Source organism: Callorhinus ursinus, unplaced genomic scaffold, assembly GCF_003265705.2.
Source record: "Callorhinus ursinus isolate GAN/ISIS: 27379988/994484 unplaced genomic scaffold, GSC_fseal_2.0 scaffold39, whole genome shotgun sequence".
Taxonomy (NCBI): domain Eukaryota; kingdom Metazoa; phylum Chordata; class Mammalia; order Carnivora; family Otariidae; genus Callorhinus; species Callorhinus ursinus.
The window spans coordinates 21,744,132-21,760,249 of NW_027397101.1; the positions used below are offsets into that span (position 1 = coordinate 21,744,132).

The window sequence follows — 16,118 nt, forward strand, 5'->3', positions numbered from 1 at the left end:
GACGTGGCCTAGCCTAAGTGACTCCATTTGGGGCCTTTCCTTTGTAAGAGAGTCAGCAAGAAGCTAGGAGGAGAAAAGCTTTTTTACTGGAAAGAAGGAATATTAAGCAAGTACCTTAAACATTTTTGGAAAGACAAACTTTGAAACCCAATTTTCAAGTAACCACAAAAGGTTTTGAAAGCATTTCACCTGAGTATCAGGTAGACGCCTGCACCTCATTGTTCAAACTTTAGTTTAAGCTGTATGTTTCCTGTAACTGAGGCTGCCGCCGAGATAAAACTGAGAGCTTACCATGATGTCTGGGACCCACCTTGCCTGTGTTACCATCCTCATATTTTCTAGGCCTCCTTAACTATTTAGCTTTGGATTCATCATGTAGACTTTGTGGCCTTACTGTTCTGGGACTTTTGTTGTTAGTTGTCTTCACTTGTTAGAATTTGGCAGCTCACGAGAGTACACACAATTCAAAATCTGGGAGCGGGGGGCCTCTGATTAGAAGATTTATATCTTTAAAGTTCCAAAGGTAAGAAATGTAGAACTGAAAATAATGTAAACATAAAACACTTGGAAGTAGAGGAGGCTTCTAGTAAATGAGCTAAGTCCTCCCTTTTCATATTAAGGTGTCTAGAGATATTATCTCAAGTTGATAAATGGAGAAAACGAGGTTAAGCCTCTTATCTAGATTTATGGAGGTACTGCTAAAGGAACTAAAAACAAACAGTTAAGAGGTTGAATCTGGGGAGCGGGATGGGGGTGGAGGCAGAAAGCAGAGGGGCAAGACGTGGCTGCTTTTCACCTTAAGTTCTTCTGTCCTTGTTGATTTGTTCCCACGCACATGTAGTTGATTTTTTTCTTTTTTTAAGCAAGAAACAAAGGGGAGAGAAAGAAAAACATGGTGGGAACATAAAATTGAGTCAAGAATTAGGTTTAAAAACACACACCACATTGATTCGCACATTTGCTGCAGCTGGGCCACACATTTGGCTCCCAGCTCTGCAAGGGCAGTCGGGGAAGGAACCCCTGGTCAGCTGATTCATATCATCCACACATGAAAACAAACGAGTTCTTTGGGAGAATTTTGCCTGCTCTTTGTTATTAAAACATCAAAATGAAATTTCTTCCTGGAGCCTTCTCAAGAAGACACGGAGATGCGATTAACATCTTCAACACGCTTTTCCTCCCCGCTTAGAATGAGTCTGAACCTGGATAGTTGATGTCACACTCAAGTGCAAATCAGATAAATAATTCCAATGGGAACCCAGCTCCCTGCTTGGTCTAGGGTTAGACTTTGGAATATTTGGAAGATTAGAAGTAGTTTTATAGCAATAGAATCCTTATTTTTAATTTTTAAAAATTAAAAATGGAATTTCTCTGAACTTTACTGAAAATTATCAGATGACCGTGAGCTTGAAACTATACTTTCTAATGAGAACCTGGATTGAAACTAATCAGTGTTGGCTGTTGAAATTTTTCCATGTATCCTAATAACCAGTCAAGTTGAGAGAATTTTGTATATGACATTTGTGTCTATGCAAACATAAAATATTATGAACACAACCATATAGATTACACATATATAAAATCTATGCACACATATATTTCTCTGGACATGGAAGCTGTGTTCTAATGATGTCTTCACAATGCATGTGGTGGGACAACCTTATAGATGAAATGGTTATATTTCTAGTACTTTAGCAGTTAAATAACATTGCACAGAAACTAATATTTACACCAACAATTGTGATTTGGTTATTACAGAAGCAATATGTTTATTAAAAATGCAAATATATAAAAAGGAGAACATAAAGCACCTGTTAATAGAATTACCACTCAGCCATTTGGTGAGTTTTCTCTGTATGTGTAGATTACAAATGAAATAATATTGTAAGATACATTCTTAGAGACTATTTGCTTTAATACACTGTTTTTATTTTTCCATGTTATTAGCCATTCTTACAAAAATATTTTTTAAAAGTCTGCATAACCCATCATTTTGGTACATATTTGGGTTATTCAGCCAATTCTCTACTGTTGGACAACCATTTTTTAAAACATAGAAACTCATTTTAGGGCTGAATGGTTAGGCTTTTAATATGCTATTTTTTTTTAAGAAAAGTCTGAGAGAACAAAGATTCTAAACAGGATAGAAATATTTTGAGGTTGACTTGACTTATATGCACATGGTTTTAAGGCTACTATTGATGTTCCCAGTACTTTGACGCTTTCAGTTTTAGGAGAAATTTCACGGTTCTGGATAGAAGTATGGTTTATTAAAATGTCTTAAAGCACTAACTATAGACTCTGAAATAGTTTTATTTTGTTTCATGGTATTAAATATTATTGATTAGACAAGACACTAAAAACTCACCCTGACCAAGTTTCTGGGTCTCTTTCCCTTATTTTGGTACTTAACGACTGAGCCACCCAGGCGCCCCCAAAGATTTTATTTATTTGACAGAGAGAGACACAGCGAGACGGGGAACACAAGCAGGGGGAGTGGGAGAGGGAGAAGCAGGCTTCCTGCTGAGCAGGGAGCCTGATGCGGGGCTATTTTGGTACTTAAATGAGCAGAAATATGACTTCTGGTTTAACCCTCTAGTGCAGTGGTTCTTGAATTGTCCCATGGCTCCTTGGTGTCCTGTAAGCTCGGCTGAGTTTGTTGTTGTTGTTGTTTTTAATCGCTAAAATTCAATAATCATGTCTTCTCTAAATTTCTGGGGGGAAAAAAGTCACCAGGTATAGTTTTCTAATTTCAAAGTTTTCCCTCCACAGATTTTACTTCAAACTTTAGCATTTGCTACAGCTTGTCTCCCTGAGACAACTTATAAAACTTAGGAACAAGCGATGATCAAATGGTGATGGGAAAGGGGAAAACATGTTAGGTGTCTGCTGTGTCTGGTCATATTTTTTTCATGGACACGACTGCTTATGGTAGATCATATAAATAGATAGGATTACTAGCAGAAGGCATATACTGTGTCTGGGTTCTAGTTTATGTAATCGAATGGAGTATAGTAACATATCCTGGTGTTCTGCAAGGAGTACGGCACCACGTTGGTGTTCTATCCTTTAAACCTATCTGAGAATTGGGGAACCTGGGCGGCTCAATCGGTTAAGCAAGTGACTCTTGATTTCTGCTCAGGTCGTGATCTCAGGGTTGTGGGATTGAGCCCCATGGGGCTCCACACTCAGCAGGGAGCCTGCTTGAGGATTCTCTCTCTCTCCTCCCTCTGTCCACCCCTGTGCCATCTCTCTCTCTCTCTCTCAAATAAATCTTTAAAAAATAAAATATATGTATGTATATAAACCTGAGAACTAATGCTGTAGATAGAACATAAATAGCCAACTCTTAGTGATAGCCATGCTAAAAATCACGACTTGTGCCCGAGTCCTCCAGGCACACTCAGATAAAATGCTCTAGCTTGTCTGGAGTGTTCTGTGGTAGCACAAAACTCCAACACGTTTTTCTTAACCCCAGGCTATGCCAAAAGTGTTTGACTTGATTGTATGCTCCTCTCTGCCTGCTTTCCCACTTCTCATAACACCCCTGGGTAGGGTGACACTCCCATCCCCACTGTACCCAAGGGAAATGAAGGGGTCAAGGGTAAGAAACTCCTCCAAGGCTACAAAGCTGTTAAGTGCCACTTTTGCATGGTTTTCCTTTAGGGTATTTCTCAACGCTGCTCCCAGCTCCTGTCTGAAGGAGAAAGTGAGAGGCATCTGGTACTGTGTTTTCAGGGCAGCTGAGGATTCTCGAGTATGGGGTTTGGGAAATAATCCCGAAGAGGGGAACGTTCGCAAGAGGCTTTTGCTGACTGCTTTGTATACCCCTTGCTATTATACGGAATTTTAGGTCTTTATTTCGTGGAAGACTTTTTTTTTTTTTTTTTTTTTACTCGTTGAGGGGGTAATTTTAAGGACCAGGTCCTACACTGCTTCACACATTTGTGGCGGACTCCATGTCTAGCACCTGTGTGTGACCTTGGAGAGGTGGCATCTTCTCACGGGGCCTCAGTTTATTTGCAGAATTAGCAGCTTGAACGAGATGATGCTTCTGGCTCTTCGAGCTCCTGTCTTCTGTGGCCCTGTGACCCAGAGGGCAGGCAGGATCTGTGAACCCTGCTGCATTTTTCACGAGCGTCCCTGTGGGCTCACCATGTCAGGGCATCGATAGATTCAGTTCTGAGGACTTGCTGACCTAGGGCTATTCATTCACTCCCACTCAAGGTGAGAACTTAGAAAATGGCGATTTTATTTGGGACAGGCCTTGTGTCCTACAACGCATGCTCCCAAGGATGCTCTCTCAATGCCCTGTTCAAAGCACTGCCTAGCACACAGCCGAATCCCAGTGTGACTTTTTGTAAAGCCAAATGCCACTGAAAAAAAAACAAAAAAAACAAAAAAAACAAAACGAGAAAGCCTCTCTCATTTTTATTGTGTTCCTGGCCATTCCAAGAGTCATTTCCTTTCCTTTCAGGGAGATAAAGAGACATATATTATGTGGGCAGAAGATGCTGTGTTCTGGTCAATAACGTAGGCCACAGAGGTCAATGGCTTTAAGCCAAGGCTGGCTGAAAGCTGCCATAAATTTTCAAAGGTGGGGGAGGAAGATTTAGAGACTGATGTACACTGGCTGAGAAGAGGAAAGACACTGGGCATAAATGGCCCTCTAAAAAAGAAGAGTATCAGTCCCATAAAATCCTACAGCAGTCTATACAGGGTCCCTGGAATGGAGAGAATTTTGCCCACCCAAGTTTTACTATGCAGCAGAGACAAATAAAAAAGGTCTGAGAATAAATCTCTGAGGCCAATCTGTCCTGGGAGACTGAAACTCGAAGCCTTCTTCCCTGACTTTCTGATTCCTCAGCATCTTCAGTGTTGATGAGCTGACTCCAGGCTTGATGGCACAGCCCCATAAAGCCTCCATTTTGTCTGGTGTTAATTTGTTTCGCTTTCTGAAGGTCTACTTTATGGACCACTGTAGTATGGAAGGATCCTATGTTCAGGCTACCCAGTCTCCTCTTGCTGGAGGACCCAGAGAACCACAACACCTGCTTTAGAATGCCACCAGATTTATTTACCAGATTTTGTAGAGGATTGGGAGTGTGTGCGTGTTTGAAAGGGTGAGCTGTGTTGTGAAAAGGAAGGATGGCTTTTTCTATTCTAAACCCATCTGAGCTAAAATGCCCATCATATGGCATTTGTAATTCTGTACTTACTGCAAGTACATGATAAATTTACTTTTGTTTTAATAAAATTTAAGGATATTGTATAGAACAAGATATTGGATGAATATACTTGCCATGAAGGTCTGTTTCTGTCCCATAAAACACATGACAAACACGACTAATAAGGAGTCATTACTGCGAAGTAACCCACGAGGGATACTTTGTGGCCGTGTGTATGTGTTTGCACACGCATGTATATGTATGTTTACAGGAGTTTCTCTCAAAAGATAAAATATGAAAATTTAGGGATTTAAAACAAAAAATAATCTAGCAGCTTAAAAAAAACTTACCTTGTTTTATTTACCTATCATTCTTTACCTCAGTTGGCATTTTGCTAGCCTTCATAGAACACTGAATAGTTTTCTAAGCCTTACACATGTTTTATCTCATTCTGTCAACCCTCTGAGAAACTAAAATTCAGTAAAAGTAAATATCTTAATTTTCAGCAGCAGAGCTAGGGAAAAAATAGCAGTGAACACTGATGTGGCCTTTATATGTGACCGAGTTGCTGCTGAGCACATCACAAATATCAGCTCCTACCCTCCCAGCGAATCTCAAAGATACAGATGCTGTTACCATTGCCTTTTTATAGAGGAGGCCACAAAGGTGCAGAGAGGTTAAATAACTTGCCCAAGGTCACCTGGAGAGTCAGTGGCTGACTTGGGCTTTGGAGCCAGGTGCTATCCAGGCCACATTTCCTGTAGGACGAATTTGAAAGGAAACTGCATCTGCAGTCACAATCCAGGCCGTGGGCACATTTATATCAATTGTGAAAGAATATGGGAATTTCTTAGGGGGAAAGAAAAGGACAGCTTAACATGGTTAAATGGCATATTGTGTTTTTAATTTACCCTGGCTAACACAATCACCTTGTCAGCTGAGTATTTAGAAGTAAGAAGATATTTATAACCAGATTGCTTAAGTGTCCTGAGGCCACCATTTAGGTCCATATGGCACTGTGCCCAGGAAGATGTCATCTGTGTCACAAAATCCCTACTTAATCCTGAGAAGAATTTAGACCTAAGAGAAGGTGAAGCCTATTGTGCTGTCATAACTGGGACAGTGATTGTCCTAGATGTCGACGGTGTAGCCTCCAGGCACTGGCAAAACCAAAAGAAATGTGAACCTGGAAAGAAAATTCTTGGTCTCTTCCACTGGTCGCCTCTAAAGAAGGGCTCCAAAGGAGCTTTCTAGAGAAATCTAGAAATCTACCTGAGACCCTGAATTAGAACTAGAAGTAGGTGTTTGTTTGTCTTTTTGTTTTGTTTTGTTTTTTTTCCCCAGAAGCTTAATAAATTATCGGTCATCTTTATGAGGGTCTTGGAATATTAAAATATTTTTTAAAAGCTTAAATGGGGTAGCAACAATCGTGTATTTTAAATGATGACCTTAACCTGATTAATGCTCTTAACACCTGCCTCTAGCTATAATGCACAACAAGTGTGCTACTCACAGAATAATTATAGGATATATAAAAATATATAGGTATACTCCATTAATGGGACACTCATTTAAAGTTGTATAATGAACGGCTTCTGTTACTGTATTGAAAGGAACAATTAAACCTGGGCTTTCATGTGCTCACCCTAATTACTTTCTACCCTAGAAGAATTTTATTCGAGTCTACTATTCCAGCTATCTTTCATAACTTGCTCCCAGGAGGGAAGTACGAAGAGGAAGAACTGTTTATTTTCATTATATCTCTTATGTCCCTTTTCATTAATTCTTTTTTTTCCTACAACTCAAGCCATTTCTTTATTGTTTTAGAGTATATACAGTGCTTTTGAGCCCAGCAACTGCCCAAAACCCACTATTAGTTGCTAGCAAGAATCTTTCTGAAAGAAACCTCGAGAGTGCATTTGTGCCTCTTCTTGGAAAATGACAAGTAGAACATTTTGCAGCTCATTCTCTGCTGAGATATCTATATATTCATATATAGATAAAAATATATCTATCTATATCTGTGTCTACATCTGCATGTGTATATTTTTTGGGGCTGACCCGAAACGCAGAATGGTATTATCTTCAACACTGCACAGTTTTGTCATTACCTCAAGTAAGAAAAGTACTGCTCCCTTTTATTTGAAAAGCTTTAAAAAGTTACTTGGCCTGCTCTATTCACTGATATTTGAAAGCTACTACAACTTGACCTTTCATTCATTCATCAAAAATATGTTGAGATTCTACTTGGTGTAAGACACTGAGCTAGAAATTGGGAATACAAAAATGACTTCAAAAAAAAAAAAAACCCAACAACCCTGCTGTCAAGTTTCAGCGTCCCTTTATTTCTTTTGGACCATGAGGCATGATGTTCACTCTGGTAGAATGCACAGTACCTGGGTGGCAAGAGGCTGGAGAAGCTAGAAGTCCTATTTCATTTATATGTGCCCTCATTAATGGGCTTCTAGGTGTGTGTGACTATAATATATATGATAGATTACATATATGTACACATGTGTGTGTATGGTGTGTGTGAGTATTGTAGTTATAGGGGAAAACGACCATTCTGAGGTGCTGGACTTAGTCGTTCAGTCAGATTTCCATTTAGAGGAAAAGATTGTCCAATTTCTGTTTGATCCACCCCCAGCTTGTCCCCTCAGTATTCTCTCCATGGATGGGGCTTTCCTCCACACATGTCCCTTTTGTACATACAGAGTGGTCCTGATAAGTCAAATCATATACATCTAACTCAGCTGTTTCTCTTTGAATTAAAGAATAAGGACACCAAATCAGAAGATTAGTATGTTCAACACAGCATTGAGTTGTCACGGACAAGCATAAAAGACATTAAATTGCAGACTCGGCTGTGGCAATTTTATTTGCAATTTCTCTGAATCGGGAACAAGATGCCTCTGCTTTATAAGAAAACACTAGCAGCGCCAGGCTCTTCCAGTACAAAAACAGGTGGAGAGATGGCGGGCGGGGGGGGGGGAAGCGAAGAGAAAGTTGGGTGGGGTAGGTAGACCATCAGAGAGAGAGAGCAGGAGAAAGCAAAGCAAGTCTGTGGACATGGACTCCCTTCATGTGAGAACTATTCCTCAGTCCCTACAGCTGCTCACCAGACTAAACTCCCCAAACATTTTAGATCTATGTTTCCTTTTTTCTTTTCCATGTTCATTGCTTTATACAGTTAAAACTAGAAGTGAAAAGGAGTGATTTTTCACCTTGTTGTCAAGGGCGGACCACAGCAAACACCTTGGTTTGGCGAGCAGTTAGTAAATGCCAGGCACTAAGCACCTTACCCTGATCATTACATGGAATCCCCACAACACAGCTTTGTGTTAGGTGTTATTATCACCCTTATTTTGGACATGAAGAGACAGAGGTTCAAAAAGATCTCACGGATGAGGCAGCCAATAGTTCTCCAAAGCCCACAGTCCGAGTTCCTAACGCTCAATGAACCTCTGATCGTTGAAATGGAGGTCTCTTCCCATTACTGTATGAACAGACTGTTTGGGGGCATACATCCCTCAGGGACTTGGGCACTAAGGGAAGTCCATCTCTTCCAATGGAGACTGCCAAGTTCCCATCCCACACCAGCTGCAGCTTTGGAAGTAGCCAGGCATTTTCGAGATTGTCCAGGATCTGGGCACCCTCCCCAGAAGCAGTGGAGAAGACTGCCACTTTGGGGTCTCAATCACGTTCAACTAGGAAATGCGAGGACTTTGGAATTTCATGTTTATTGTGGTCAGTGGTGAAAGTTGGCTAAAGTGGTTTTCTTGAAACTGCAGCCCCCTCTTAACCCTCACTTAGTGGTTCATAATTGACCCCAAGCAAACTGTCACCAAGTCTCTCCTGCCTCCCCCAAACTTGAGTACTGCTAGTGAGTAAAACTACTCGATGGTTTGAGTGGAGTCCTAATTAATGAGTCTGAGTCCTGCCTGACACAGGCTCATTCTTAACCTGGTAAACTCATTAAACCTCTGCTCTTCATTTAGCCACGGGTGACTAGAGTATCATAATTTCCACCAAGTGTGCTCAGTGATTTACTGGCCCTTGAGTTTCCCACATTCCCATTGTGTCCCATCTGAGGAGCTCCATCAGTATCTTTAGAAATTTTTTTTTTTTAAGATTTTATTTATTTATTTGACAGAGAGAGACAGTGAGAGCAGGAACACAAGCAGGGGGAGTGGGAGAGGGAGAAGCAGGCTTCCCGCTGAGCAGGGAGCCCGATGTGGGACTCGATCCCAGGACCCTGGGATCATGACCTGAGCCGAAGGCAGATACTTACTGGGCGCCTGGGTGGCTCAGTCATTATCTTTAGAAGTTTATTTAGTGAAATGAGAAATCTCTCTGATCTATCCTGAATTCAACAAGTTGCCTTTAAAGACAAATGAAAGCAAACCGCTGGCTCCACAATTTCAAACAACCCATCTTGCCCTAACCGTAAATCAGCGAAGGGGTCTGAAATGCAGTTTCCAGACAGACCAGGCCATCCCCTGAGTTCATGAGACAACCTGTGCTTTAAGGACCAGTCCCCACTCCACCAGCCGATGCTAGCCCTTCCTCTTCTTGGATAAGAAAGGGCCCAGGGGTTCCATCTCCATTCCCCACATCCGGTGGTTTCAAAAATAAAGGCAGCTTGAAATCCACAAAAACAAAGCAAACACGCACACACTCACATGCAGAATTCAAGGTTGTCCTCTATCTGCTTTCATTCACCCAGTGACTGCCCAGGTCAGCACATCAAAGAGAATTCTCAGAAAGTGCTGTGTTGTCATTGTTGTTACTGCTGTGTTTGTGTCAGTGTGGAGATCTCTATAACACTGCCTCCCTCTCCCCACCTGAGAAAATCCACAAAGCTCCAAAAGGCCAAGGTGAGTTGGTTTCTAGTTTTAATGAATTCTCCTAAAGCCCCTGTCGGGAGCAAGTCCCCAGTAAGTGTTTTAGAACAGTGACAGCTTTGCAAATACTGTAACATATGTAACTTGGACTGGGTCAATACATGGTGGGGAAATCAGATTGTGAGCTGGTCGAGCTGTTCATTTTGGCTGTCTTTACAATCAATCAGCCTGACCAACTGAGCCTGCAGTGATACTCGCTGATTATGGAGAAAGCTAAAACAAATGGATTGGCCATGCTGTCCACCGGGGCCCATTCAAAAGCTACAGCCTCTTGTCGATACATAGCCAGGTGCCATCTTTGAAAATCGGTTATCAGAGATGACTCCTGGGCCCATCTAAAAGGGAGACTGCATTTCGACTGCCCCGAAAAAGTGGATGTGTTCAATTTATTTCAATAAATTGCATTCCGTAGATACTGTAGACCTATTTCAGAAGCCCGAAGTTGATAGATGTTGGTGCCAGGCCACAGCAACAATGATTATCCTGCTGGACCCCAACTTGCGTCTTGTTTTTCCTTAGGGTAGCTCTTGCTTTTGTGCTTAAGTCAAAAGTTGTAAACAAAGCAATCATCTCAACTATATTTCCCAACTGTGAAGATAAATTTCTTTCAAGAAGATCCAGGTTCCAGAGTGCTATGCAGGACTCCTAAGCCCTTTCTTTCTTTTCTTTTTTCCTTTAAGATTTTATGTGAGAGCAAGAGCAAGAGTGAGAGCACAAGCAGGGGGAGCAGCAGAGGGAGAGGGAGAAGCGGGCTCCCGACGCGGGGCTGGATCCCAGGACTCCGGGATCATGACCTGAGCCAAAGGCAGACGCTTAACCGATTGAGCCACCCAGGCGCCCCATCCTAAGCCCTTGCGTATAACCTGCACAAGTGACTGGACAGATTCAAGCTACCGTGGCTCCTCACTGCCTTCTTTACTACCAGCCAACTCATCCGTGACTGCCGGCAGGATACGTGCATTGTGTGAGTCCAAAGGTCTCTGAGTTGGTGGGTTGAGGCTAAGATGTTCCAATAAAAATGAAGGCAGCCTCCCAGTCTTTGCCCAAACTTGATTCCAATCACATCTGCTTGGAATAAATCACCTTCACAATATTTTCTTCACAACTTCTCCAGTTATAATAGAGATAAGCGAAGAAGCTGCTTATTAACATTTCCAGATAGAGAAGAAGAGGAGAAATTCATCAAAATAAATCAACGCAAGGACAGCATTTCCTCCTCTATGGAGTTTCCTTCAGGTTCAGGTAGAGATTGCAAGTCGATGGGCCACTAAAGAAATAGGGCTAAAGCAAGATGGGGGGAATGCATATGTTTAAAACCTTCATGTATTCATCATAAGCTATGATCTTTAGGGTATGCAAGCATTATGGACTGTCGCTTTCCACTTAAGCAGGACTCTGGAGGCATCAAATTAAGGGAGATGACTTCATGATGAAATGGGTTTTTCTGGACACAAAGGAACTTGCGTGCAGGTCAGAAGGTGGAAGGGATGGAAGAGGTTGGATTAGATCAGTCTAGGAAGAAAGCAGAACGAGAGGTGATGAAACAGTCGAAGGCTTTTAAATACACTGGGGCAGAGACTGTTAGTTGTCTCAATAATCCACATCCATTTTCAAAGTTTTATTTTAGTAATAGGACCTCCTGAGTTTTCGCTGAGTGGCTGTCCAGTTGGAGACAAAATTTACCCGCCTTCCTTGCAGCTTTGGTATTTATGCCTTGACTAAATCTGGCTGATGGGCAGCGCAGAAGTGATGTGTCACTTCTGATGATGCCTTTAAGGAAGCTAATTGCTCTCCACTTTCTCTTTCTTCCCAAACACCTCAGTGTGGACGTGGCGGTTCATTTTTGACCATGCAGATGAGGGCAACCTCTAGTGGATGAGGTAAAGAAAGAAGGCACCTGGACCCTTACACCACCTTGTGGAATGGAACCACCGCACACTTCTGGACTGCCCACCAGTGTAAACCGGCTGTTTAGAAGAGAGGTGGTTTAGCGCAGTGCCTTGTGAATCCAAGTGTGGTCAGATCAGCAGCAGCCCCAGGGAGCATATTAGAAATGCAGAATCTCTGGTTCCACCTCAGGCATGCTGAATTATATATAATCTGCATTAGATTTTGGAGCCAGAGCCTGAGTTTATATCCAAATCTGTGACTTAATTAGCTGTATCACTTTGGGCAAATTATTAAAACTCTCTGTGACTCAGTTTTTTCATCTGTACCTGGGGGATATTAATACCTCCCTGATAGGGTTGTTGTGAGGATTATATCAGTTAATATAAGTGAACAGGTTGATGTAGTGCTATGTAAGGCTTGCTATTATTATTACTATTATAAAAAACAACTTTGTTTAAGCCACTTGGTCTCTGGTAATATACAGCCTCATGAAGCTTGTATTTTAGTGGAAGAGAGAGGAATGACATGGAGATGGGGATTATCTATGAAGTTTGGGTCTCATTATCAGGTTGTGGTTCAGACTGTGTGCCTTGATTACTAGGTTGGAAAATTTAAGCACCATGAAAAGAGGAAGTGAAAAATAGATCAAAACCTCCTAGGGCCAATGAGGTTGTGGTTATTACATAATCTGTCTAGGGCCAACAAGATTTTTGCTTAAGAGACTTTTGGTGACCACAGGAAACCTATATTCCAAAGCAAAGTCAGAAGATTACTAAGTGGGATGGTTGGCCCCCAGTTGAGTTCCCTGATTGGGCTCACTCATTACTGAAGAGCAGGCAAAGGCCCCTCCCTGAGGCCTTTGATGGGTATCACCAGGAAATATCACTTCCTCATGGAGAGCCTTGACCAAAATGGGAATTCATTCATATAACTCTGGGAAGTGTCCAAATCTTCCACTCACTTTTTTTAAATTGTGTTTTTCTTAAGTTGTCACGGTTACTTATATATTTTGTTTTTTACTTTTTAAATCTGTGATTTATCTTTTTTTTTTTTTAAGTGTCTTGACAGGGAAGAATTTCTAATTTACCAATTTACCAATTTTTTTCTCTTATGGTTTGAGTTTTTTGTGTCCTATTTAGGAATCTCAATGTCACAAAGATTTTATCTCATTTTTCTCTAGAATTTTAATAGTTTTAATTCTTATATTTAGTTCTATGACACAGTTTGAGTTAATTTTTGTGTAGACAGTTTAAGTTAATTTTTGTATAATGTGTGGTGTGTAAGGGTCAAGGTTCACTTTTTTTTTATGCATATATTTAGTACCCAGCATAGTTTACAAAAAAACAACCAAAACCACTCTTGGGGTGCCTGAGTAGCTCAGTTGGTTAAGCATCTGGCTTGATTTTTGGCTCAGGTCATGATCTCAGGGTCACGAAATTGAACCCCAAATCGGGCTCTGTATTGGGTGTGGAGCCTGCTTGAAATTCTCTCTTCCTCTCCCTCTGCCCCTCCCTTGGCTCATGTGTGCTCATGCGCATGTGCTCTCTCTCTCTCTCTCCTTTTCAAATAAATAAATCTGTTTTTTAAAAAAAGACTATCCTTTTTCCATTGAATCGTCTTGACTCCTTTGTCAACAATTAATTGATTCTAAATGAAGGGTTTATTTCCAGATTATTTAAATGTTTATCCTTATACCAATATCACAGTATCTTGATTACTGTAGTTTTGTGATAAATCTGGAAATTAGGTAGTATAACTCTTCCAGTCTTCTTTAACAAAATTGTCTTGGCTTATCTAAGTCCTTTCTGTTTGATATAAATTTTAGTAATGTTGGAAAAATAGGCCTAAACATGGGCAGTCCTGGGAAAATTGGCATGTCTGTTCCCCCAAGTGAGTTTGGAAATCATTGATTTTTGCAACTTCAGCAGGACTATGCATTAGGCAATAAAACAGCATTTTCTACCAGACTTCTTCAGTCTTATTTTGGGATTCTTTAGATTCCATTTTTTTTTTTTTTTAGATTGATTGATTTGAGAGAGAGAGAGAGAGAGAGAGTATGTGTGAGCAGGAGGTGGCGGGGGGTGCAGGGGCAGAGGGAGAGGGAGAGAGAGAATCTCAAGCAGTCTCCATGGTGAGCTGGGAGCCCAACGCCAGGCTCATTCGCCCAACCCTGAGGTCATGACCTGAGCCAAAACCAAGTCAGACACTTAACCCACTGAACCACCCAGGCGCCCGTAGAGAGTCCATATTATATCAGCCTCTGTTTGTAAGAATTTTGAAATGATTCCTTGGGCTTTCCAACCCCCTTCTTTGGAGGAAGCAATGCAACCAAATCTTATTTTATACAGAAGCACAGTGTCAAGAAGGCCAATATTGCCATAACTAGTCAGTGAACATCTCTATGACTTGCCAATGCTTTTTAGGGGAATTGGCAGCAGTAAGGGAATCAAAAAGCCTAAAATCCCAAAGGAGAACACAGGCAGCAACCTCTTCGACCTCAGCTGCAGCAAATTCTTCCTAGAAACATCGCCAAAGGCAAGGGAAACAAGGGCAAAAACGAACTATTGGGACTTCATCAAGATAAAAAGCTTTTGCACAACAAAAGCAGTCCACAAAACCAAAAGACAACCGACAGAATGGAAGAAGATATTTGCAAATGACATATCAGATAAAGGGCTAGTATCCAAAATCTATAAAGAACTTACTAACTCAACACCCAAAGAACAAATGATCCAATCAAGAAATGGACAGAAGACATGAACAAACATTTTTCCAAAGAAGACATCCAAATGGCCAACAGACACATGAAAAAGTGCTCAACATTGCTCAGCATCAGGGAAATCCAAATCAAAACCTCAATGAGATACCACCTCACACCCGTCAGAAGGGCTAAAATTAACAAGTCAGGAAACGACAGATGTTGGTGGGGAGGCGGAGAAAGGGGAACCCTCCTACACTGTTGGTGGGAATGCAAGCTGGTGCAGCTACTCTGGAAAACAGTATGGAGTTTCCTCAGAAAGTTGAAAATAGAGCTACCCTACGACCCAGCAATTGCACTACTGGGTATTTACCCCAAAGATACAAATGTAGGGATCTGAAGGGGTATGTGCACCCCGATGTTTATAGCAGCAATGTCCACAATAGCCAAACTGTGGAAAGAACCAAGATGTCCATTGACAGATGAATGGATAAAGATGTGGTATATATATATACAATGGAATATTATGCAGCCATCAAAAGGAATGAGATCTTGCCATTTGCTACAACGTGGATGGAACTGGAGGGTATTGTGCTGAGCGAAATAAGTCAATCGAGAAAGACATGTATCATGATCTCACTGATATGAGGAATTCTTAAACTCAGGAAACAAACTGAGGGTTGCTGGAGTGGTGGGGGGTGGGAGGGATGGGGTAGCTGGGTGACAGACATGGGGGAGAGGGTATGTGCTATGGTGAGTGCTGTGAATTGTATAAGACTGTTGAATCACAGATCTGTACCTCTGAAACAATACCTTATATGTTAAAAAAAAGAAGAAGAAGATAGAAGGAAGGGAAAAATGAAGGAGGGGAAATCGGAGGGGGAGACGAACCATGATAGACGATGGACTCTGAGAAACAAACTGAGGGTTCTAGAGGGGAGGGGGTGGGGGGATGGGTTAGCCTGGTGATGGGTATTGAAGAGAGCACGTACTGAATGGAGCACTGGGTGTTATATGCAAACAATGAATCGTGGAACACCTCATCAAAAACTAATGATGTATGGTGATTAACATAACATAATAAAAAAAAGGAAAAAAAAAGCCTAGGTTATGGAACAACACAAATATTATTTACCTAATAAGCAATGATCAAAGTTCTTGTTTAGTTTAAAAGCTATGAAAGTAGGTAATGAAGTCCCCCCCGCCCCATATCACTGCTAAGATTATTTAGTCTGACTTTAAAGCAGTACGGGGTGCCTGGCTGGTTCAGTTGGGAGAGTCCTGCTTTTTGCTCAAAACCCTTAATGCTCCTCTAGGTCTGTTCTGTGATCAGAGACATGATGGCCTGGGCAGCTCAGGCCTTCATCACTGGGACCTTGTTCACACAGTCAGTGCCATAGTGTCCCAGCAGGGAAGGGCATCCTGGCCTTTTCTTAGTCCCCCTTGTCAAGGTCCTGA

The 16,118-nt window shown here is 41.5% G+C and overlaps 1 protein-coding gene across 1 annotated transcript in view; it reads left to right on the plus strand.

Moving 5' to 3' along the window:
* The window catches only part of LOC141370590 (uncharacterized), a 109,869-nt gene extending 96,337 nt beyond the window's left edge, over window positions 1–13,532 (plus strand). The window contains exon 4 of the mRNA XM_073880657.1: window positions 10,753–13,532. The gene's annotated coding sequence lies outside the window, so the exon portion shown is untranslated. The remainder of the gene's footprint in view (window positions 1–10,752) is intronic.
* Window positions 13,533–16,118: the final 2,586 nt, after the last annotated feature.